The following is a 26,045-nucleotide window of genomic DNA, read 5'->3' on the forward strand; positions in this document are numbered from 1 at the left end:
GCACAACACTGACTACCATGTTGTTTCTTTAGCTTCCAATTTCTGAAGCCAAGTTACTCTGCCAAATTTTATAATCAGCTTTGGGACACTGTTATAAATCTTCTTTAATGTGCTTCTTTATTGTAATAAATTTTAATCTCTTAGTTTCAGGTTTCTTTCCCTCTTGGGCTAATGAGGCTTCCTAGGCATTTAAAATGATTCATCTGGTTGATTAGTTTATTATCTACCACTCTTATTTTCTGACCCTCCCCAACTGTAGCTGTAGTTTCTTAAAAATTTTAAGTTCTTTATATGGGGTTCTTTATATGGTATTTGGCATTGGAATGTAAATATTTGAGAGATACAAGGCCATATATGCTCTTATTTAACAAGTCTTCCTTATCCCAAATATGTACTAATGGTTTACGTCATCATCTCCCTCATCACCATTATCAGCACCATCATACACATCACCGTTATCATCTCTATCATCCTCACCGCCATCAATCATGCCATCATTCTCACTGTCACCACTATCATCTCCATCGTTACCATCACCACCATCCTTATTATCACCATCATCACTATCATTATTATTCCCATTATTCCATATCACTATCACCGCCATCATTCCTTTCGCCATCACCACCACATCATCAGCATTATCATCATCCCATTTTACAATTGAAATTAGATTTCTTGGGTAGCTCTGTCTTCTCATAACTTATACATATAGTCTATGAGTGGGCCAGACTCTCTAGACGTTCTGTGTTTCACTTCCCTCATTTTACCCCATCCAAATCAGGACTTTAACAAAGACAAGGAAGGGCCTTCCATATGGTTCAGCATGTAAAAGTGATTGTTACCAAGTCTGATGACCTGGGTTTAATCCTTAGGAATCACATGGTGGAAGAAAAGAACAAACACTTGCACATTGTTTTTTGTCCTGTACATGATTTTTATGGGCACACACTAAAAACAAACCAATGAAATAAAAATTTAAAGAAAAATAAAGACAAGGAGGCCATTCTTCTTTGCTTTGAAGGGTATCCAGGAAAGGAAATTCAGAATACTTTTTGAGAGGGCTCTGTTTGCATGTGTTCCTTTATCTTTTGCTGTCTTCACTTGTCCCTTCACTGTAAGAGCAATTTCTTCTCTTGTCATCTGCCCCTGACAATTTTCTTGCAGTTTCTCAGCTCTTTGCTAGATCCATGTTTTTGGTGTTGTTCTGAGATGCAGGACTTTCCATCAACTAGGAAACTTTATATTGGAGTGGAGGGTAATACTCATCCCCACCCCATTTCAGTTTACTAGACCAGTCTGGGTATTTCATAGGCACATCAGTTAAGTGTGTTCAAACTAGAACGCATTAGCTCTATTTTCTCCCTGTCCCCCTAAGTTAAGCTTGTTTGTCATTCAGCATCTAATACCTTGTTTATTCCTCGAGTACAACCCAATCACTCTGTCCTAAACTCTGCTTTGTGGACAACTTTGCTTCTTCACACCAACATATGCTGGCTGTTCTTTCCTGAGATGTCTAACCTACCTAGTTCCCTTTTTTCTTGCCTTCACCAAGGACAGATGATCTGATGGTTGCTCACTTGCTCCCAGTGCCTTCAACTGCTTGCTCCTATCCTTCAATCCTATACTGCTCTAATGCTCAGTTTCACAGCATTGCTGCATATTGTTGGTTCCCTCCTCATTGCCAAAGCTTAATCTAAGCTCAGAGACTGTGTCATAAGGTCCATGGCTTTCAAATTAAGCTCTTTTTAAAATTATGCATATTTTTTATTATATTTTTTTGTACCTGCATATGTGGTGTGCATGGATATGTGTATATAAAGGCTTACTTATGTGTGTGCAGCTCTGTGTGTGTGTGTGTGTGTGTGTTTGTGTGTGTGTTGGAGATATAAAGATTTGTGTATTCTTCGGTAGCTCTCCACTTTATTTATTGAGTTTGAGGATCTCCCACTAGTCAGGCTAGCACTGGTGATTCCCTGACTTTGCCTCCTAGAATTGTAGGAGACTGCCACATGTGCCCGACTATTATGTGGGAATCCAAACATGGACCCTTCTGCTTGTCCATTAAATGCTTTATCCACTGACATATCTCCCATTGCCAGATCCCACTTAGATATTAAAGCTTACATCAAATAGATCCCAGATTCTTAGGATAGAACCAAACACAACTGGAGAAAAAAAAGTCAACTTAATAATCCTAATGATATTCTGTTATACTCATAGATTGGTGACTACCTCAGTTGTCATCAGAGAGTCTTCATTCAGTTTTTCCATCTATGACTAAAGGAAAAAATACAGAAATCCACAGTCAAAATTAGGCTGAGCTCAGGGAATCTTGCTGAAGAGAATGATGATGATTTTTAGGAGCCAGAGTATTCAAGAACATTACAAGAAAACTCACAGAAACAACTGTCTTGGCTTCATAGGATTTCATAGAGTCTGAACCATCAAACAAGGAGCCTGCATGCAACCAACCTAGGTCCTCTACATATATGTGACAGTTGTGTAGTGCTTGGTCTACTTGTAAGACTCCTAACAGTGGGAGCAAGAGCTGTCCCTAACACAGGGGCTGACTTTTGGGAACCTCTTCTTCATTATGGATTGCTTTGCCCAGCCTTAACACAAGGGGAGGTGTTTAATCCTACCAAAACTTGAAATGTCTTCTTTTGTTGATACATATGGGAGGCCTACTCATTTCTGAACAGAAACAGAGAAGGGAGGAATGGGTTGGGGAGGGGCTGAGAGGAAATGGGGGTGAAGTGATGAGAGGAGAAGAGAGAGGAGAAACTGTGGTACAGATGTAAAATAATTAAATTTAATAGAAATACGTAGCTTCTCAAAAAGTCCTCCCTAGTGCCAGTCAGCAGAAGCCAATTCACCTTTTTGTCTTGATGACCATGTCTCACTCAATCTTTTAAGACCCATGTGTATGGTTTCTGCTGTTATTTCCTATCAAGTACCACATGCATCTGAGCCTTCTACAGAGCATTGGACTGTCTCTTGTCTTCACACTTGCCACAAGCTGCTTTTGACAAAGGAGGGATGATTGGTTGGGGTTGTGTGGATGCGGGAGACATCCGTCACTTGTCTGTATTTCCCTGACTGCTCGCAGTATAAAGCAAGGTATTCCTCAGAATGTAGCACTTTTTATTTTACGGTTATTGACTATTCTAGCTCCTTCAACAGGTCTGACAGACCACCCTCCAAGAGGCAGGTTAGAAACTGATCTGTAGCTCCTGCTCAGTGGCAATTGATATGACAAGTTCACTGAGTTTAAGCGAACACCCCTGATCTTTTAGTGCGGTGATGCTGACAACAAATCCTCTGCCTTCTGGTGCATATGTCATCAGAGAAGATCAGCCACACAGCTGCTACTAGTGTGGAAACAGAAATTCCCATTGGTGCACTTGAAATGTAAATTAGGTGGCTAGATTGTCTTCACAGATATTGGCTTGCTCCTGGAATTCACTTTTGCAGAGTTTTGAGGGGGAAAAGGGAAAAGGAGAAGGACATAGGGGAAAAGGGGGATTGGAGGTGGCGTATAGTAAGGGGAAGGAACATGAGCTTTGTTTCTTATCTTGTCTGATACTTGGAATGAAGCGCGGGGAAAACTTTCTGAAAACTTTTAAAATAATTTTTATTTTTACTTATTTCTATGATGTGAGATTTCCTTCTGTATGCTGTAATTACCATTAAGGAATAAAGAAACTGCTTTGGACCTATAGCAGGGCAGAATTTAGGCAGGCAGGGAAGACAGATCTGATTGCTGGGAGAAAGAAGGATGGAGTCAGAGAGAAACCATGTAGCCCTGCCAGAGCCATATGGAACTTTATCCAGTAATCCACAGCAGTGGTGCAATACATAGATTAATAAAAATGGGTTAAATTAGTATGTAAGAATTAGCCAATAAGAAGCTAGAGCTAATGTGCCAAGCAGTAATTTAAATAATAGTTTTCTGTGTGATTATTTTGGGGGCAAAGTACCAGGGAACAAACAAGTGGCCTCCTCCTATATTTCTATATGTGTGTGCTTGTACATGTGTGTATGTATATGTGTGTTTGTGTGTGTGATGTGTGTGCATGTGTGATTTGTATGTGTGTGCATATGTACATATGTGGGATCTGTGTGTAATGTATATTTGCATGTGTTTGATGTGCATGTGTGTGCGTATGTGTGATGTATGTATGTTCATGTGTAATATATGTGTGCATGCATGTGTATATGTGCACACATGTGTGTACATGTGTTTGTGTGTGTGTGTGCTTGCCTGTATGAATGCTGAGGTTTGAGCTTGTCATCAGGTGATGTTAGGTGTCTGCTTTTATCCCTCTCCACCTGATGCTATAGAGTTGGGGTCTTTCCTTGAAATCTGAGCTTACTATTTGAGTTTCTCTGGCTAGCCAGTTTAATCTGGGAATATCCTGTTTCCACATGCTAAGAGTATAGGTGGACCACCATGTCCTCCTGGTTTTAACTTGGGTTCTGGGTTCTGAACTCCAGTCCACACCGCTTGCACAGCAAGTGCTTCAGCTTTTAAGTCATCTCCAGCCTCACATATTATTATATCTTTAAGAAAAGAAAAACATTAGTATTTAGTTTGAAAAGATTATAGGAGTTGGGCACTTATACTTAAAACTAGCTCCAGCAATTGTTCTGAATTTCATTAGAGTGAGAATTTCCAAACACAATTGTGCTGCCTTCCGGGATAGATGATTATTCTTGGAATGAGGCTGTCTTATGCACTGTAAGCCATTTAATAGTATCTTTATCTTATATGTGGTATGTGCCTATACTGTCACCCCAAGTTGAAACAACTGATAATATACCCAACCTTTGTCAGCCATTTTCTAGTTCCATTCTGTGGTCTAGAGCACAGAATGGTTTTCAACCTGTGGATCAAAACATCTTAGGAATAAGGAGCCTTTCACAGGGGTTTCACATCAGATATCCTGCATATCAGATGTTAACATTACAATTCATAACAGCAGCAAATTACAGTTCTGAAGTAACAATGAAAATAATGTTATGGTTGAGCCGTATTAAGGGTTGCAGAATGAGGATGGTTGAGAACCACTGCTCTAGAGGTCCATGTGTCCATAAACTTTATATGCTGCATTCTAACTTTCAAAGGGATGGTGTGAGGAATCAGGATTCTGTGGAGTTGATTTGTTCATGAAGGTGATCTCATTGAGTGTTTATTGATGGCCATATCAAAAAGGCTTCAAAGAACTCCCTTGTCACTTTGAGATGTATATGGAGAGTTGCATACATGTGCAAAGAAGGCATTCTGACATCATCTGCCAGCACATTGATCCTAGATTTCATCTTGGAAATATCCGTAAATGAACAGTCTGTATTTATTAGTTAGCATATACAAGAGTGGGAATAGAACTCAGCTGGTTGACTACTATACTAGAATATAGAAAGTCCTGGGTTAAATTCTAGCCCTGCCTAACTGTGTATGATGGCCCATGCCTCTAATCCCAGTACTTAGAAAGTAGAGGCAGGAGTCTCAAGTGTTCAAGGCTATTTTCTACTACCTCACAAATTTGAGGTCAATCTGAGGTACACGAGTAACTGTCTCAAAACAACAACAGAACAAACAAAAATATGTATCTAATATAATATTTCTGTAGCCTCATCAAGCCTCAAAGACAGAGTAGTAAAGTTCATGAGTGAAAAATGCTATAGAAAGAATGTGTTCCCCTCCAAATTTAGCCACTGAAGTCCTAAAGCTAATGATAATGATGTTTAGGACCAGGGTCCTTCAGGAGACCATTAGGTTAATGGAATTGGGGCATCATAAATGGCTTCTCAGAATTTCCCTTTGTCCCTTCTGCCTGTGTGTGAGGACAGGACACAAGGAGGATATTCATGAACTGCCAAATGAGTCCTTACTAGTTAGAACTCAAAGACCTTCCAGCCTCTAAGACCACAAGAAATAGATTCCTTCCTTTTATTTTGTCTTATTTGAGAAATAAATTTGTTATTTATAAGCTATGTAGCCTATGTTATTCTATTACAGAAGCTTTGTTGACTGACAGGAAACTAATTTAAAAAGAGAGAAAATAATGACAAAGAGACAGAAGTGCCTCAGAGTAAATGAGGTATCAGAGCAGACAGAAAGTACATGGCACTTATATAATCATGTCCCCTTCTTTTTGAATAGCAAGCCTGGCCTATTAATCATTGAAGTCAGCCTTTTAGAGCAAACCAAATCCCAGGAGGCCATAGCCAATAGATTAGAGCTGGGAGTGTTTTAAAGTGTGCTTATCAACATAAGCTACCTGAACTCTGATTCAGGGATCTGTTTTCATTTGCTTATGTGCTTTCTACGTTTTTTAAGATTGATTTTTATTTTATGTGAATGGTTGCTTCTCTGTGCACAATGTGTTTAAGTAACTCTATTGCTATGCATACAGTCTGTTTTTGTGATTAAAAACATAATAATATCTTAGGCTATGAGAAGGCAGAGTGCGTGATGTGTGTGCCAAGAGAGAGGAAGTTTTGTTGCCAGCCTGCCTTCCTGCTGCTTGTGTGTTAAGTGCTATTGGGTTACAGTGAGGCCTGTTCCCTGACTGGCTATCCTAGAACTGTTGGGTCAGAGCAGAGAAATTGTACCAGATATTATATAGCATGCAAAGGAAGAAATGTTTACTCTCTGAGCCTTTGCAGAAAAGTTTTCTGATCCTTAATCTATTCCCTGCCATACTTCATGAGCAAACTTAAGAATCTGACACTTCCTCTAATGGCATGGAAAAAGCGTGAAGATATTTTATTTCAGAAAGATCACTCTGGTTGCAGAGAGATAAAAGGCAAACAGACTGTACATGCCCCAGAGGAGTGCTGGGCATAGGGGAGCTGACTTTTATCTCCTAAATTGGCTGTTTGCTTTTCTCAGAAGGGAGACGACTGTTACATTTCTTATTTCTGTGTATGTGTGTGAGTGTTGTTAACCCTCACAGTGATTGGCAGAACACCGTGCCCATGTAAGTAAGCCCTACTTACTGATGCAGTGCATCACTCGAACTGACAACAAATATGCACCACTCTCAGGAACTTGATTTGCTTGCACATCAAAAGTGACAGTTCTTGTGCTGGGAAGATGACCTAGGCAGTGAAGTGCTTGTCATGCCAACATGAGAACCTGATTTCTGGCCTTGGTGCTCAAGGAAAAGCTGGGCATAACAGTGCATGGCTGATCCCACCACCAAGTTGAGGGAGATAGGAGGATCCTAGGGGATCATTGTCCAGCAAGCATAGCTGAATCAGCAAGCTTCAGATTCAGAGAGATCCTTGACTCATACAATGTAATGACAAGCCATTCAGGAAGACACCTGTCATCAGCCGTTGGTTTCTAAAATACTGTACAAACACATACACACACATGCACACAAGTGCATGCACACACAGAAAAAGATATACACATGGACATGTACACCTATAAACCCATAAACATACATCCATGAATATACACAAGGGAGCAAACGTTGTATAATAGACATTATGCTTTCAACAATTTCCTTAATATCTCAGCTTGCTTCTAATGCAGAATATAAACCTGTAAAGCAAAGGCTGGTCCTCAGCCACCCCTGGTTTCAGGAGGGAATCTCTTGTTCTTTCCCCCTGTCTGAGCAGGACTGTAGGAGGCAGCAGGCATGAACTTTGTATCTCCTGCACTGTGACTTCATAGCAGAAGGAAGGCAGAACTGTTGTCTGCAAGCTCTTTAAGTGTGGGCATGCTCTTGTCCAGGGAGGGCACACTAGGCAGTCTCTGGTGCTTCTGGCTTAGTTTCCTGTATCTGCATCTTATGCAGAGGGTCTTGTCACATCATATTCATACCACGGTTGATAGGAGTGTTATATGAATGAAGAAAACTTTGTCGTCACCAATGTGGTTTTTAAATTATGCATTTTTTGAATTTTATATACTTCCTTTTTCATTTGTACAGATAATAGAACATCACTGGCTGAACTATAATAGGACCAATGTTTCCTACCAATTAGGCCTGGTTGTGTAGACAGTAGCCTTAGCAGCTGGTGAACTTGCTTGTTGTGACATGAGTTGGCGGGACTTGAATGAATTGCATGTTCATTGATGAGAAACGGGACCTCACTGTTGTGGGAAAATTGTTCTTATGGCCATTCCACTGTGCCAATACAGCCACGTTGAATGAAAAGACAGAGTAAGCAATTGGCTGACTGGTATCAGTCATAGAGTTTTCAGAGGACTGGGGAGGTCTGCTAGAGAAGGAGAGGAAGACAGCAAAGAGATTCTGGGGAGGATTACCAGGGCTAGTGGATGGAGAAAATGTGGAGAGATGGTCAGCCAATTGACTCTTCACTCTTCCTAGGTTTTATCAGGTCTTTATCTCAATTTCTAACTCCTAGGTTTTTATTATACTGGAAAAAAATAGGTAATTGTTGTACCTGACCATGTCAAATAGGCCTACTATCCAATCCATGAGACATGAAACATAAGGTGTTGAGAAAGGTCTGGTTCATGTTCTTCTAGAGGAGGTCACCAGATGATGTATGGAGAAGGAAGTGAAAATTAAGAACAATATATGACTTTGACCACAAATAAACTATTCCCAAAGCTGTAATGAGTTAGTGATATATTCGCTATGAAAATGTACATTTAACCCATCACAAAACAGTTTGAAGCTAGGGATATTACTCAGTGGATAGAATTCTTGTTTACTAACACAGGGTCTGAATTTGAATCGCTACCATATACCTAAAACCTGAAAATGGTAGTGTGTCTATAATACCATTATGGGTCTTGGGTGACAGGACCGAGAAAGACACATAACCTTGTAGCTTGCTGGCCAGCTAGTCTCGACAAATTGTCAGGTTCAGGGAGAGACCCTGTCTCAGAAAATAACATGGAGAATAACCGAAGAAAACATTTGATATTTGGCATGTATGTGTGCAGTCATGTGTGTGTATCCACATAGACACATGTATACCTGTGTTCATATCTGTTCATACAGAAACACATACACAGTTTGTAAGTTGTATCTTACAGATGCAAGGGGACTATGAGGAAGCTGACTCAGTGATATTTTGGGGATCTAGCTGCTTGAAATAACTTTGGGTATTATCATTGGGGACAGTCAATAAAAAATAGTATTTTCTCCACAGTCTGCACTGAGAGACAGTGCCAGCTTGAAGGTTTCTAGAATGGTGGAACTGTGCAGGACTCTGTACTTGGGTGAATATTCTGTTTTTACCATCCTGAAACTCTTCACTTTGCTAACAACTGCCTCTGAGTTTTAATTTTTGTATGGCAAACAATGAGGATTATTTTTAATAGAAAACAGCAGGTTCGGTTTCCTGTGCCAAGGCCTCCACATGATCCTTAAATCATGTGGAACTACAAGTAGGAACTTGCACAATTATTTGGTGACTTCTCTCTTTTCTCCAAACAGAGAGATGACATTACATGTAGAATAAGGAGGGGAGCCAAAGATTTACATTATTGCAATGATTTCCCCAATAAGCATCAGTTATAGGGTGTAAAACTTCCCTACTTGACTGTCAGTCCACACTGAGAAGCGACTCTGTGAGTATGGCCTTTTCTGACTTAGATGCAGCTTAGTTGAGTGCTAATGACCTTCGATCTCCTTCCAGTTACTAGGAAATTCAGGATATCTAGGTGCATTGAAAGGACTCTCAGTGCATACAGGTGGAGGCAAGAATGAAACTGGAATATTGATTAAAATGGGAAGCGGGAGCTAAAAGTGGAAAGACTAGCAGCCCTGGATTCAACACCTGGTACAACAGCAAGAAAAACTAGAGGAAGAAAAATAGAGGGAGTAGAAAAGAGGAGGGGAAAAGGAGGAAAGGAGGTAGAAGAAGACAGGATGAACAAGAGGAGGAAGACAAGGGGAAAAGAACAGGGAGAAGATGATCAAAAGGTAAGTAAGCCAATTGTCAGATCCACTGTAACCCTTTGTACTCCAAGGCCAGAGGTGTTTCAGACTTTCAGAGTTGAACACTACTCTTAATATAAAACTCCTGCGGCCTGTCTTCAGCGTACCCTGTAAGCAAGTGTGTTGTTACTGGTTTTTTTTTTCAACAAAATAGGCAGCTTTGCACACCAGGATTTAAGATTGTAAAAATAGAAATGTCAGCTTTGGTCAAGTGGCACTGTCAAATGCATTCAGATCAAGTTATACTGTGCTACCCACTGCTGTCTGGAGGACCAGCCTCCAGAAGGTAAAGGGCTTTGAAAGGAATCCAACAGAGCCAGCATAAACTAAACTTTTCTATCTGAGGAAGGTTTTAGGAAAGAAAACACTCATATGCTCTCTTGCTGGGCTCCTTCTTTATTCTTCTTTCTTTCATGTTCTTTCTGTGTTCCGTGTTCTTTCTCTGTTCTTTCTACTGTGTACTTTTTCCCCTACAGTTTATATGTCCCAACAAAGTTTTTCAGGCAATATAGGGATTATAATGTGGTTATATTTTATTTTTCAAGTGAATACAAAATAAACAGTAAGAACCAGCATGGTTTCTATATCCCTTACATGATTAAACATTTTATGTACTACAAATGAAAAACAAATTATCTCAAGAACCCACATGCATTAATACCCAAGCAACTGGTTATAGATTAACCATGTGAGTAAGCAAGGTGTTCTTGTATGGTCTTTTACTGGCAGGCTGCATTTTGCAGTTACAAAGAAAGAGCCAATTACTTTATTACTTATCTTGAAAGGTAATTTTATAAGAAATTTTAAGGGCGCCACAAACCTAAACTTTTATACAAAAAAAAGCAAAAAAACAAGTCAGTCAGCTGAACTTTTAGTCCTCAGGGTGCACACCTATTCATCAGTAACAAAAAGTTGAAGTCAGGAATTGGTACAAGAAATTAATCACCATTGATTATTAAACAGACCTAGCAAGGGGAGCTAGCAACAATCAGGCCATTTGTATTTTCAACTCTAGCCTACCTAGTCTAATGAGATGGATTTTCAAGACCCTGACCAGAAAGGTGCTAACAAAGATGCTGAGTTTTTATACCAAGGGAAGTCAGTGAGGTGAAACAACTTATACATAGTAGCATGGCTTTTATTTTTATTATATTTGTCATTTTGTCTGTGTGTGTGGTATTCAAGTATGTATGCTTGCATATTTACATATGTGTGGGCACGTGTGTGCATTTACCAGTGGCATTGTATATGATGGCTTAAGGTTGATATTGAGAGTCTTCTTTGACATACCTTAGCTATTGGAAGAGAATTTTTTTTAATTGAAGCTGAAGCTCACCTAGCTAACTTGTTTGTGAAGGGACCCCCCACCCATCCCTGCCTGTGTCATCAGAGTCCTGGAATGACAGGTGGGTATTTATACGGGTATGAGGATCCAAGTCTGGTCCTCATGCTTGTAAGAAAAAGAACCTTCCCTACTATGCTATCTCCAAAGCCCTTGGACTGACTTTATATGTCTGTAAATTATGCATAACTCACATCTTCGGTCTGTGACCTGTGGATTGTCAGGAGAGCCACCTCTTGGCTTCAGTTTCCTCATCTACTTAAAAATGAGGGATTAAATTGCTGTTGATGACACATAATACTAAACACTGTACTTGTCTTTGTCTCTGTGTCTGTATATCCTCACGAGAATGTAGGCTGTGTTTGGTTTGTTCAGAAGTGTTTACCTGTCTCTAGCATAATGCCTTGTGCACTACAGCGACTCGGTGAATATTTGTTGAGTGAATGAGTGTTTGCAAATATTTAGCTTCTGAAGAATTAGATTCCCAGCTCATCCTTGCAAATAAGCTATACACCTGAAGTTTTAGGCAAATACCTCTCAGGAGAATCCATCCAAGGGTAGCAACACTCAGGTCACTCTGTGGATGACATTGGAAGCGAGCTGGGGGATGCTCTTTACCTCTGTAATATTCACCAGCAAAGATAATTTTAGTCCCATTAATCCCAGAAGAAATAAAAATCTGGCCCACTGAATATTCTAAGGAGTCAAATGTTAACAGATTGTGTGTTTCCTTATTCACTTTCCATTTGAGACCACAGAGCTGCATGACTTTGTGACATTGTCAAACTCATTTTCATAAATTCAAGGTCACCATTATCTTCAATTCTCACTTCTGTTTAAGCTTATGATGTCTCTCTTTTTTTCGTTGGGGATGGAACTTACTGTAAGTGGAGACTGCTTGTTCCTTTCCTGGCTGCCTTGACCCAAATAATCACACAGAAACTATATTAATTACAACACTGTTTGGCCAATGACTCAGTCATATTCCTAACTAGCTCTTATATCTTAAAATAACCCAGTTTCTATTATATCTATATATCACCATGAGGCTGTAGCCTACCAGTAAGTAGGCTTTGGCAGCTACAGAGCTCCATGACTCTGCCTTCTGTCTCTCCATATCTATTCCAACCTGGCTATATTCGGCCCTACCATAGGTCAAAACAGTTTCATTATTAACTAATGGTAATAAAATATATTCATATCATGCAGAGGGAAATCCTACATCAACCCACGGCTTCATATATGCTAGGAAGAGCCCTCCATCCTTGGCCCCACTTGCAAAGGTTCTATTTGGGTTAACTTCCCTCGGCATCTGGCATCTCTCACCCAGTTGCTAAAGACAAACCCTGCTGATCAGCTGAACAATCAGGCAGCCTCTTCCACTTCCTGTGGTGGTGATCACCTTGCAGATGTCACAGGCAGAAATAGTAAAAGTCTCTGAATAACCTTGATGTTGGTCCACAAGACTCTTACTATTTCTGGGATGTTCCTTCCATCTAGTCTGTTTACAAAGCAGTTGCACACAGAAGGCCAAGACAAATTTGTAGCACGTCCCCATTTGACACCCGCAGTCAGTAGACTCCAGTGACTCTTAAAGAGTCGAAATTACCAGTTTTATAATGTGTGGGAAGGCTTTTTATCTCTGAGAAGCAGATCACAGAAACTCATCAATAAAACTCCGGGGATAATTTTATTTCCCCACTGAGGAAAATATTGACATCACCATCCTGGGCCCCAGGGAAGCTTGATTGTACCAAGAACAAAAAAGGCAGATACTGTGAAACAGGTCACAAAAGTAGCGATATCCTCCCACAGAGATCAGGAAGGATGCAGATGTCCCTGTTTGCTCTCCAGACGGGAGGCTGTGAAGGTAATGATCCGCAAAGAGACCCATCTGACATCCTCTCTGTTCCCGCCCCCACCTGTACATGTCTGAGCCTCCAGAAGAAACAAATTCTCACTTGACGCCCCAACTAATTAGTATTTAAAAACAGAAATCTGATCATGCTGTAGCTTCAAAACCTCACTAGTTTCCCACTCTGTCCACTACAAGTCTAAACTACTTCCTACAGTCATCAAGGCCCCATTACCCTAATGTCCACCTACCTTGTAGACAGCATTTCAGAATTTGTGAACATCTCAGGCTTTTTTTCCAAGCATCCTTTTTTTTTAGAGGCTTGGAGTTATTTTTAATTCCCTTTTATTTTCACAGCATTATACTTTTTTAATTTAAAATTTATTTTTTTAAAAAAAACAATCTTTCCTCATTTTACATACCAACTCCAGTTCCCACTTCCTCCCTCTTGTTCCCTCACCTTCCCCCCAACCTCACCCCATCCACTTCTCAGAGAGGGTAAGTCTTCCCATGGGGAGTTAACAAAGTCTAACACATTGCTTTGAGGTAGGACCAAGGACCTCCCCACTTTATTTGGCTGAGCAAGGTATTCCTCCAAAGAGAATGGGCTCCAAAAGGCCAGGCAAAGCAATAGGGATAAATCTTGGTCCCACTGCCAGAGGCCCCACAGACTGCCTCATCCATACAACTATCACCCACATTCAGAGGGCCTAATTTGGTTGAGGTCAGCTGTTTCAGTGGGTATCCCCATCATGGTCTTGACCACTTTGCTCATATTATCGCTCCTCCCTCTTCTTGACTGAATCCTGGGAGTTCAGCCCAGTGCTTTAGTGTAGATCTCTGCATCTGCTTCCATCAGTTGCTGCATGAAGTTTCTATGATGACAATTAAGTTAGTCACCAATGTGATTACAGAGGAAGGCCAGTTCAGGCACTCTCTCCACTCTTGCTTAGGGTCTTAGCTGGGGTTATCCTTGTGGATTCCTGGGAATTTCCCTAGTTCAGGTTTCTTGCTAGCCCCATAATGGCTCCCTCAATCAAGATATCTCTTTCCTTGCTCTCCCTCTTTGTCCTTCTCCCATCTGAACTATCCCATTCCCTCATGTTCTTCTCCCCCTTTCCTTCTCTTCTCTTCCTCCCCATTCCCCTTTCACTCCTCATCCCCTTCTGCCTTACGTTCTCCCACCAACCCCCACACTTCCAATTTTCTTAGAAGATCTTGTCTATTTCCTCTTCCCAGGGAGATCCAGATAAATTTCTCTTAGGGTTTTCTTTGTTATCTAGCTTCTCTGGGTCGTGGACTATAGACTGGTGATCCTTTGCTTTACGTCTAATATCTACTTATGAGTGAATACATAGCATGTTTGTCTTTCTGGGTCTAGGCTACCTCACTCAGAATGTTTTATTTTCTACTAGTTCTATCGACTTGCATGTATATTTCAAGATGTCATTGTGTTTTACTTCTGAATAGTACTCCATTGTGTAAATGTACTGCATTTTCTTCATCCATTCTTCAGTTGAGGGGCATCAAGGTTGCTTGCAAGTTCTAGTAATTACAAATAATGCTGTTATGAACATAGCTGAGCAAATGTTCTTATAGTATGATTGATCATCCTTTGGGTATGTACCCAAGCGAGATACTGCTGGGTCTTGAGGTAGGTTGATTCGAGGCTGTCTCTCACTCTCTGTGTTCTTGTCGCTTTGCCCCTTCTTTATGCACTGTTTTATTCTGCATTTGTGTTTCTCATTAATTTTTTATTATCTAGAATTTTCCTCTCCTGGTCTGCCTATGATGCATTCCTTTTCAGCCCCCATGTTCTTTCTCCAGAGAGGCCATTCATGAAACCAGCTACAAGGAAGAGCTCACATTTTACTACATTCTACATACTTCCTGCAAATACTTACTGTCATTGGGCTGAAATTTAGCTATTTTTGTTTGTTTTAGCAACTGCTTTCATCGCTGGAGAGTAACCTGTAGGAGGTCAAGGACCATCAGTACAACAACACTTGACATATTTCACATACTTGATTAAAAATCTACCAAAGGAATTTACATTCTCTTGTGCATGGTATATGTCATATCATCTCAATAGAAACCAAAACCTTTAGCTGAGTGATTATAAAGATAAATAAGAATTAAATTTGTAGGAAGAAGTGAAAGATATGAATTTAGATGACCTTAAACATTTGGATTAGGCTTTATCTAATGCCAGAGAGGTGGCATGTTGAGTTCTGGCCATGCCATAATCAGGTTGCAGGCCAGTCCCTTAATAATCATAGTTCAAAAGAATGCTAATTAAATGCTTCATTCTGATGTTTTTGTTTAAGAATGGAGAAGAGGTAAGGAAGTTCATTGGGGTAGAACAGAGAAGTTAGCTCTCCCCTTAGATATACTATTTTATTTTTTTGAAATTGCAGGTTCTGTTGTCTCTTTTTGTAGCCCTTGGATGTCTGTGTTCAAGTTATTGGCTTTTCTTTTGCAATTCCCAAACAGCTGATTTCCTATAGCTTTGAAATCAGGTTACTTGGCTTTTGGGGGTGGGGGTTCTTTATTAATAGTAGTTGGTTCTCCCCTAGGACCTATGGCATGTCTGGTCACAGGTTTTTGGCCCTAAAAATGCTACCAGCTATGGAATTCATACTTACAGAGTGGGCCTCAAACCCAATTAGAAAGTAGTTGCTTATCCCCATAACATCTGTGCCAATATTGCACATGTGGGTGTGCTTGGTGGACCAGTAACTATTGCAGCTTACAGGGATTATAGCTGAGTAAAACTGGAGATTCTTTCTCTCCTCTGGTAGTGTACATAGCACCTTGCAGCACCCCTGAAGCTAGCCAATAGGGATGAATCTTTCAGATGAATGCTTGATTTCTCCATGGTCTGTGATGTCCAGCAACAAGGTCCTATCATTAAGTTCTAGAGGGTAGCCAATAGCAATGATTTTTCCATTGCTGTAATATTTTGAGGTCCATGTAGTCTCACTGTCAAACAACTGCAAAGGCAGGACACCTTCTGAGCTTTGGGTTTTTTATTTGTTAGTTTACATTGTCTAATAAGAACACTGTGGTCCCATTATAAGGTAATCCCACCTGGGAGGTATTAGGGAATGGAGTTAATGTGATTCAAATATATTGTAAAAACTTGCCAAAGAACTAATAAGACTGAAGAGAAAAAACACAAACCTTGTGAAACAGCTTTTACAAGTGTAATTCCTCTTAGCTGTGACTATCTTCAGTCTTCAGTTACAAATTGTAGTGGTCAGATGTTGGGCCAAAATTATCTCAAGGTCTGTACCTAAAGACCTGTAGGACAGAGAAAAGCCTGGCTCATGTTTGAGGGAACTGAGTGAGGATGAGACAGCAAAGACTAGGTAGATGCTCTTCCAGCCAGAGGGAGGGTTTAGCTGTCTCTCATTAGCTGGAGGTACCCCCACATCACACCATGTCACTTAACCTATATAAGCTGACACTCACAGTAATAAACTGAGTTCCTTCTTTGACTTGACTATCACATCTGATTGTCCTGCATCGTGGTGCTATGGATCTGATTGTCTTGCGCTGTGGGGCTGTGGAATGGGCAGATAGTACACTCACCTTTCCCTGGGGAATAAGGAGGCTAAGGAAGCCTAGCAACTGGCACCTAACATGGGGTGATTGACCCCAGGGCAAAGTGATTTTCAAGTTGAGTGGGACCCCACGATGGGTAACACACAAAAATGACCCAATTCTTAAGGTGGGTAAGAATAATGTCAGAGACTGTGAGAGGTCTAAAGAATCTGAAAATAATCAACTGTCTAGGAGGGCAGAAGAGAGATAGGCAAGGAGCAGGAAAAGGTAAAAGATCGGGAGAGGTCTGAAGAATATGAAAGTAACCAATTAACCAAAAGGATGGCAGAAAAAGAGACAGATGAGGGGAAGATCAAAAATGGGTGCCATTTAGTAAAGAGTGGTCCCAGGGGGAAGGAAAATGGCAGGCAGAGGCAAAGACAAAAAGGAAAGTAGATATTGTCTATGATGCGGAGTGGCCATCTCCTTATGCACCCAGCCTCCCTAGAAAGAACAAAGCAGGAAAGGGGAATGGGACAAATAAGGAGACTCCATTCTTGCCAGGAGGAAATGAATATACACTTGCCTGGGGTCACACGGAGACAAAGGAAAGTTCAGGCCTCTGATCCTCCTGGGGTTGCCTGCAAACCTCCTGGGATAAGATTTGTTAGAACAAACGGATGCTGTTATTACCATTGACCATCTAGCCTTTTATGATGATAAAACTAAGCAAGGTTAATACCTTGATAATTCAGGCAGACCCCCAAAAGTAGAGACCACTGCCCCCAGGGTTCCTCCAATAGGTGGGCACCTGGTAAGCTGATATGGGTGGAACAGTGGCCATTACCTGGACTTATACTTAAGATGCTCAAGGAAATCACCAGAAATCTGCTTAAGGAAGGGCATATAAGGCCCTCAATAAGCCCCTGGGACAGCCCTGTGTTTGTGATACATAAGCCTAATGGGACTTGGAGACTATTACAGGACCTATGAGCAATCAATGCCCATATGGAGCTAGTAGGGGCCTCTTTAAGGGGCTTACCTTGGGTCCCAGCAATCTCCTCCCAGTTTCACCTCACTGTAATTGATCTAAAGGACTGCTTCTCAATTCCTCTTCATGAAGAGGATTGTGAAAAGTTCGCCTTTTTCATTCCTACAGTTAACTGCTCTCGACCTGACAAGAGATATGAATAGACTATTCTTCCACAGGGAAAGCCCAATACTCCAGCCTTTCGCCAACAACATTTGTATAGTATCCTCTCTCCTTATTTTGACAAAGATAATACCCTTTTATATGTTTATATGGATGATCTAATAATTGGGCATTTGGAGGAATCAGGGCTAGTTCCCCGGGTAATCACTATTGTTGATATCCTCCAACAGCATGGCTTTAAAGTAGCCCCAAACAAAATACAAAAGGTGCCCCCATTTCATATATTGGGATCCCAATTAACACTTACTCAGCCAAAGTAAATGGACCCCAATTAATCCTGCCTGAGCTTCTCACTTTACTAGGGTTACAAAAGATACTGGGAGAAATGAACTGGTAAGGCCCTGGTTGCCTGTATAGACTGGGAGACTAGATGTGTTATGTGATCTCCTGAAAGGGAGACAAACTTATGAGATCATTTCCTTACCCCTGAGGGTCATCAGGCCCTCACTGAATTGATCAACGAGCTCCATCAGGTTTACTTGACAAGACAGAATCCTAACATTTCATTCCAAGGCTGGATATTATTAGGGAAAAAGATCATGCTGGCTGCCATTGTTCAGCAGTCACAACCACTAGAATGGGTAAACACCACCCTCGGGGGCACTCCCAGAGTGTACTCTCTAGTCAATCAAATACTTGATATGATTATAAAAGTCAGGGACACATCCCTCCAACATTATGGAAAAGATCTCTCTAAATTAATAATTCCATTTGAAATTAAGGATTTAGAATGGGTAGCCATTCATTGTTCTTGATTGAGCCTGGAGGGATTTCTGGGGACACTAAACACCTACTTTGGGGAGTCCCGGTTAGTTAGTAAGTTATATCAAGAACTACACTGGAGAGTCCCCTTAGTCTTTTCTTCTAGGCCCGTGCCCCAAGAATTCACTGTTTGCACAGATGGTGGGAGGAATGAGGCTGCCTTTGAAGTTTTCCCTGCAGGGGGTACCAAGACAAAGATTACCAAAATTCTCCCTTGTGGAGGATCCACTCAGTATAAGGCAATGATAGCTGTATATATTACCCTATGAGAGGTCCTAGAACCCTGCAATCTCTATTCAGACAACTCTTATGTGGTGAACCTACTGCCACACTTACCCTTTGCCTATATCAGATTGGATGCTAATCCTATTTCTACCTTGATAATACAACTTGTATCCCTCTTAGAAGGTAGAAAATGCCCCATATTTATTCAACATCTCAGAGGACACCAAAAAGTCCCTGGCCTCATTTCCCAAGGAAATGCTTCTGTGGATGCTGCAGCTTCAGGGGACTGTCACATAGAGGTCTCAATTCTGCGCATACAAAATGATACCCAAATGCATGATTTAAACTCATGTCAACTGGAGAGGACTCAAATACCTATACTCCCAGATCCCCACAACAGAATTAAAGAGAATTTTTCATACATTTAAGACTTGACAGCAGTTTCTTTCCACTCCCCTTTACAAGCGCTGGGGGTGAACCCGAGAGGGTTAGGACCCAATATTGTCTTGCAAACAGATGTAACATATTACTCTCCATTTGGAAAATTAAAATATATGTTTGCGACCATAGTCACATATGCTAAGGCATGCTGGGCTACCACCCACTTGGGAAAAGGCAACCCACAACAAAAGCCACTTCTTACAATGTTTTGCTATGTTGGGACTACCTGAACAGGTCAAGACTGACAACAGACCCTGTTTTATAAATAAAACATTAAAAGAATTCTTCCAGAAATGAAATATATCCCATACCACCGGGATCTCATACAACCCTCAGGGTCAAGCAATTGTTGAAAGATATCACCAATATCTCAAAGCGGTCCCTATAAAGCAAATAGGGGGAGAAGTCTCCCCCCACATCTACAACTGTAAAAGGTGTTGTTAACCATCAATATTTTAAATTTTCAAAAATCAGATGAGCAAAATAGATTCCAGATACATTGGGGATCCCTGCCAACAAGGCCCTGCCTAAGGTTAGGTAGAAGGATCCTCTCACTAACCAATGGAGGGACCCAGATCCCTTGTTGACACAGGGTCGAGGATATGGATGTGTCTTCCCAAACAGAGGGGAAACGCCTATTTGGCTACTTGCTTGTAACTTTTTTCCCTCCCCTCAGGACAATGGGGAAGATCACGATGACCAATAAAGAAAGAAAGACTATGGTGAACAACTCTTAAATTCAAACACAAGAAAAGAAAAATCACCACTGCCCAAGGGAGATTGACCCTTGAGGAAAGTGTTGCCTGTTTATCTATTTCAGATGGTCCTCCCAGTGGTAATCTTGTTAACTCTTCTCATGGGGATCAAGACCCAGGCAACAAGCCTCCACAAACCACAGAAGGTAATGTAGATCCTGTCGAATGCTGGCACTGGAGGAATCCTAAACCAGACTTCTCAGATGACGACACCCTGGACATGGTGGCCTGACCTGATATTTGACCTCTGCCATTTGGCACATGGGAGCAGGGACATGGAAGACTGGATTCCATGGATTGATGGCAGACCTGAATGAGGAGGCTCTTGGGGGTGCACCCTACCGCAGACTTCTTACTCCAATGAGCCTGGGTGTTCTCCTGTCCTTAGGAGACATGCCCTCCTGTAGACATCCTTTTATGTATGACCAGAAAGCAACCGGATGGCCTCCACTATTAGAAACTGTGGGGCGGCTCCTGATTACTATTGTTCTTCCTGGGGATGTGAGCAGGCTGGGCGGGACATAATTAGAAAAGACAGAGACTACACTACGTTATTTACAAAAGTGTTTGGATTCCTTAGCAAGGGTAACCTTACAAAATAAGTGAGGCTTGGACTTGCTGTTTATGAAACAGGGAAGAATTTGCAGGGCACTTGGGAAAGAATGTTGCTTCTATGCTTACCATTCCGGGATAGTTACAAGAACCCTAGATGAGTTTTAACAAAAAGATAGTGATTCATTTAAGTCAAGGATCCCCCTATGAGACCTGATTTAATTGGTCCCCATGGGTTACCACACTCATCTCTTCCCTGATTGGGCCGATGGTTATTTGTTTATTGATCTGTCTTTTTGGCCCATGCATTCTCCAAAGGCTGCAACAAGCATTCCAAAACCAGATACAACAGGTACAACTCATGGCACTTTGAATACATTACGACAAGCTCGATACATCTCACTCCAAAGATGAACTATCAATTTGAGGGTGTCCAGACTGAAACTTTGGATAGGGGTGTCCCTTACTCGTTCTCTCTCTCTCTCTCTCTCTCTCTCTCTCTCTCTCTCTCTCTCTCTCTCTTTCTCTTTCTCTCTCTCTCTCTTGGACCATTCTGGCTTGGTGACTGGGGTAGGGGGTGGTATATAAAACAAAAGGGGGAGTTGTTAGGCCAAAATTATCTCAGGGCCTGTACCTTGAAGCCTGTAGGACAGAGAAAAGCCTGGCTGGCTCGAGTTTGAGGGAATCAAGTGAGGATGAGACAGCAAAATCTAGGTGGATGCCCCTCATGCCAGAGTAAGGGCTGGCTATCTCTCATTGGCTGGAGGCACCCCCGCATCACACCATGTCACTTAACCTATGCAGTGAGTTTTCAACATTGTGCCATCTTTCCAGCCTGATATTTACTCATTTCATAAAGTCTACTCCAAAGAACAGTTTAATTTGGCTATATTTTAAAAATATTTTCAGAGCATATTACTGAATATTTATTTTAAAAAAGAAAGAGAATGAGTATATGAATATCAATTAAGTAATCAATGATGGTTTGTCTTCCTTCAACTAATGTGATGTGCTTCCTTCCAGCAATTGAAATCAATGCTTTGGTTATGATCAGGTAGAGCCAAATACAACTGATGCTATTTAGTCATTTTTATTTGTTTTGTGATTAGTGTTATTATCATTATTGTGATGTGTACACTCATGTGCATGTGTGTACATGCTTGTGCATTCACATGTTCTATATTCATTTGTGCCTGTGTGTATGTAGGTACACTTACCTCTGCAGACCCATATGGAGACAAGATATTTATACCAGGATGTCTTCCTCAATTGCTTCTCCATCTTAGTCTTTTGAATCCCAGTTTATCTAGATATTACCATTTCAACTAGACTGATTGGCCATTGAACACCAGGGATTCAGCTGCCCATGTTCCCAACTCTGGGGTTACAGGCTTATGCCATCATGCTTGGCTTTTATATGGGTGCTGAGGTTCTAAATCAGATCCTCACGTTTTGGCATCAAGCCTTTTACCCATTGGTTAACCTTTTCAGCTCAATATTTAATCATTTCTTATTTATTTCAAGTAGCAGTTTCATATGGTTCTATCACAATATATTCAGAAAATATTGTAGGGTATTCATAAGAAAACAAGAAGAAGGAGAATGAGTATCTGAATATCAATTAAGTAATCAATGATTGTCTAGTACAGATTCAGATGATAGATGAAGTATACAGTGGAAAATCCATAGCATTGAACTATATAACCCAAACAGTATGATTGTGAGGACTCTGGTTACCAGAGCCAGAGCAAGTGCATATAACAGGATGGGAAGTGAGAGGACCATATCTCTAGGGATAGTTAGTAGAGAAAGTCTCTTATCTACTCCTGTCCATTAATGTGTGACTCCAAATTTAACCTTACTTTGCTCAAGGGTAGAGGGAAGTAAGAAGGCTAAAAAAGAGACAATTTATGACAGGTGTCCCTGAAATCTAACAGACAGTTCCCTGGAATTCACCTTCCACAGGGATTCTGAGACTATTTTTCAAATAATTCTCTCTCTCTCTCTCTCTCTCTCTCTCTCTCTCTCTCTCTCTCTCTCTCGTAGTACTTGGAACTGAACCTAAGGCTTCATGCATGATATGTCAGAGTATCTGTGATACTACTGTGCTATGTCCTAGGCTTTTTCAATTCTTAATTTTGGGACAGAATGTCACTAAGTTACCCAAGGCTGGTTTTGAACTCATATTATAGCCCAGGTAGGCTTTTAATTCTTTCTGCTTAATCCTCCAGAGTAGATAGGATTACAGACTAGGGCCACAGGTTCCGAGATGCTTAATTTTATTGATATTGTTTCAATGATACAAAAGTAATGGCGTAAAGCTGTTGTTGTAGTACCAGTTCATGTAAAGGCACCAAACTCTTAATAGAAAAGTCATTTTCTCTTAGGAATGCCTTTGATGAAGTGGTAGATTAATTAATCTTATTAAGTTCTCATGCCACATATTATACTAACAAATTGTACAATCTGCAATTATAAAATTATTCATTGTATATTGCTATAACTTATATCGTACAGACAAAAGGAGGCACAGCAAATGTGGGGCTCAACTTAAAGGGCAACATGTTGACACTTGTTTGAGCTGCCAGCAATGTAGCTCTTTTGTTCACTGAGCACTGTTTTACCTGAAAGAACAATAGGCAGACACAGCACGATTGTTCAGACTCTGGAATGTGGCAGATGTTTTCTGTAAAATGAATGAGGCAAGTTTGTCACTCTAAGAGAAACAACAGACAGCATTTTTGGCGGATGACAAATGGGAGCATTCATTCAGGCAGGCTCAGAAATTTGGAAGTACTTGAATCTTCCAACATCAGTGTGGCAGCTTCCTAATGTTTAAGGTCTTTTCTTTCTTTTTTTTCCCCTTTTTCATATAAATTGGCTATATTAGCATGTGATAGGCTTTTATTTTAAATGATTAATATATCCTACATACTTTTTAATTTTAATTTAATGTATAGAAAATAGTGAAGCTCTATGTCTGTGTGCTAAGTGATCTCAGAGTCTTTGGTAGCATTTTGCAGAAAGATATATTGAATTGAAAAAATAATGTATATAGGAAACATTGTAAAAAGCAATGTATTAATGATTTTTCATCACTTCCAGACTACACTTGATTAAAACACAATACTTGCAGATTATACATTGAACTGTTTGTAAAACTCTGTCCGAAGTATTAGCACAAATGAGACTAACTCCAGAATCATCAGGAAGACCATAGATTCAAGAGTTAAGGAATTTTGTTCTAGTCTAGCTCGACTTTAGTACTTCTAGCCACATGACCTTAGTCATTGGAAGAAAGTCATTTGGTGCCACAGGATGTCCCTTATCTTCCAGACTGAGCAATTTTGGAAAGAGTGTCTAAGATACTGAGTATCTCAGTAATCTGGGTCAGTGTAGTTGCTCATGGTCAGCAGGTACAGACCAGATCGGAAGAGCAAGGATAATGAAAGCAGATACAAGGTCCACCTGTTGGAGGCAGAAGACTGAATGTTCCACAGAGATTAACAGTTATGGCCTTCAGGGCAGGGGGAGAAGGGAAGTAGCCTTTCTCCCTTTCCCTTCCCTCTTAGACACTGACTCCTTAGTCAAATCTGGTCAGAATTCCCAGAACAGGAACCCTGTTGATAAGGTCCTAGGAAATCAGTCTTCAAAATCCAAGGACCAAATCAGAAAGAACAAGTATAAAACAAGAGCCCCAGAAAATGAACTAGCTGTTTTTCTGGGGAAAATAATTTGACATTTTCTTTTGGAATTAAATGTTTACCCTCCATATGTCCTACTAAAACCTTTCTGGATACTCACAGGGGATGAAAGCATATGGTTATATGCAAATCCCTGTGGGAATACCTTCAGTTGCTCTGTTCATCATCACTACATACGGAAACTACTAAAATGTCCTTCAGCAGATGGATGGATAAACAAACTCTGGATCAGTGGTACAATGGAATATACTCAGCAGTACAAAGAATGACTAAGACCTAATATATGCATCTTGAGAGAACCAGCTTGAGTACAAGATATCAGGGTTAGAAATTGAATGTGATGATTCCATTGACAGGGCCTGAAAGTGTAGAAAGCACGAAGCTATAGTGTATGAAACAGATCCCTTACTGTTAGATTTTACGGGTGGAGAAGGTGGAACTATCTGTAGATAGAAATGAAGTGTTTATTGATTACAACAGTGATTGCTCAGTTCTATGCATGCATCAAAATGCATAGCCATACACTCAAGTGGATGCCATTTTACTATCTGTTAATTTAAAATTGTTTGTGTGGGGAAAATGATAGGCATGCATTGCCACGATAGTTCTAGACTTTTGAGGATACTGAAAACCTATCTTAAAATTGAGCTTGAGAAAGAGTCAATCTAGATTTAAGTATGATCATCATTTGTATAAATGCCCCCCAAGAGGGCACTATAGAAAATACTGAGAGAGGGAGGCAGACAAGAAGAGCGGAACTGGCAATAGGGTAACACACAGCAGACCATGGAGCTTGAGAGTCTGCAAAGGACTGTCCCCAGATGGGCAGGCACATCAGAATGAAAGAAGCAGGTCTGAAACCTACCAGGAGCCGAAATATAGGCATAGATTTGAGCACAGAACTGCAGATGACAGACCAGACTACATTGGCTGGATCCTATATCAAGACGAGAGACTCATTGCCATTTGTGCTCTAATTATTAAGGAGCAGAGGGAGATCAAGGATGAAACAGTCAAGGGTAATGGAAGGAGGCAGAGCTGAACAAGACTGTAGCCTCTGCTTCCTCCTGGCTTACAGCTCTTCTAGACACAAAGGAACCAAAAGGACGACCCTCCTTCCTGAAGAAGTCCAGTGAGCAACATTTGTCCACACAGATTCCCTGCCATGTACAGTGCCAGGTAAGAGTAACACAGTAACAGCATAAGGTGTCCTGTAGGGACCACTGACTCATGAGCTGTGTCTCTGTCAGGTCATTTCATCTTGGCACACCTTAACTTGTAAGTCTACAAAATGGCTGCGATCATTTGTTCATAGTGGTGTTTGGGGGGGGGGGTTCATGGAGATAAGAACTGTGAAAACATGTGATGTGGGATGTCCTTGTGGATATGTGATGTGGGATGTCCTTCTGGATATGTGATGCAATAAAATTAAAAAAAAATAATAAAACTGGTTTGGCCAATGGCTTAGGTGTATTCCTGGCTAGGTATTACACCTTAAGGTAACCCATTTCTATTAATCTGTGTATCACCATAAGGCTGTGGCCTACCAGTAAGAGTTTGTCATCTTTGTCCTTCAGCAGCGACATGACATCTCCCTGATGCTGCCTACTCTCTCCATGTATTTCTTCAGATTTTCCACCTGGCTTTACTCTGCTAAGCCATTGGTCAAAACAGCTTTATTCATCTATCAATAAAAGCAACCAATATGCAGA

Source organism: Myodes glareolus, chromosome 3 (genome assembly GCF_982192425.1).
Source record: "Myodes glareolus chromosome 3, mMyoGla1.1, whole genome shotgun sequence".
Taxonomy (NCBI): domain Eukaryota; kingdom Metazoa; phylum Chordata; class Mammalia; order Rodentia; family Cricetidae; genus Myodes; species Myodes glareolus.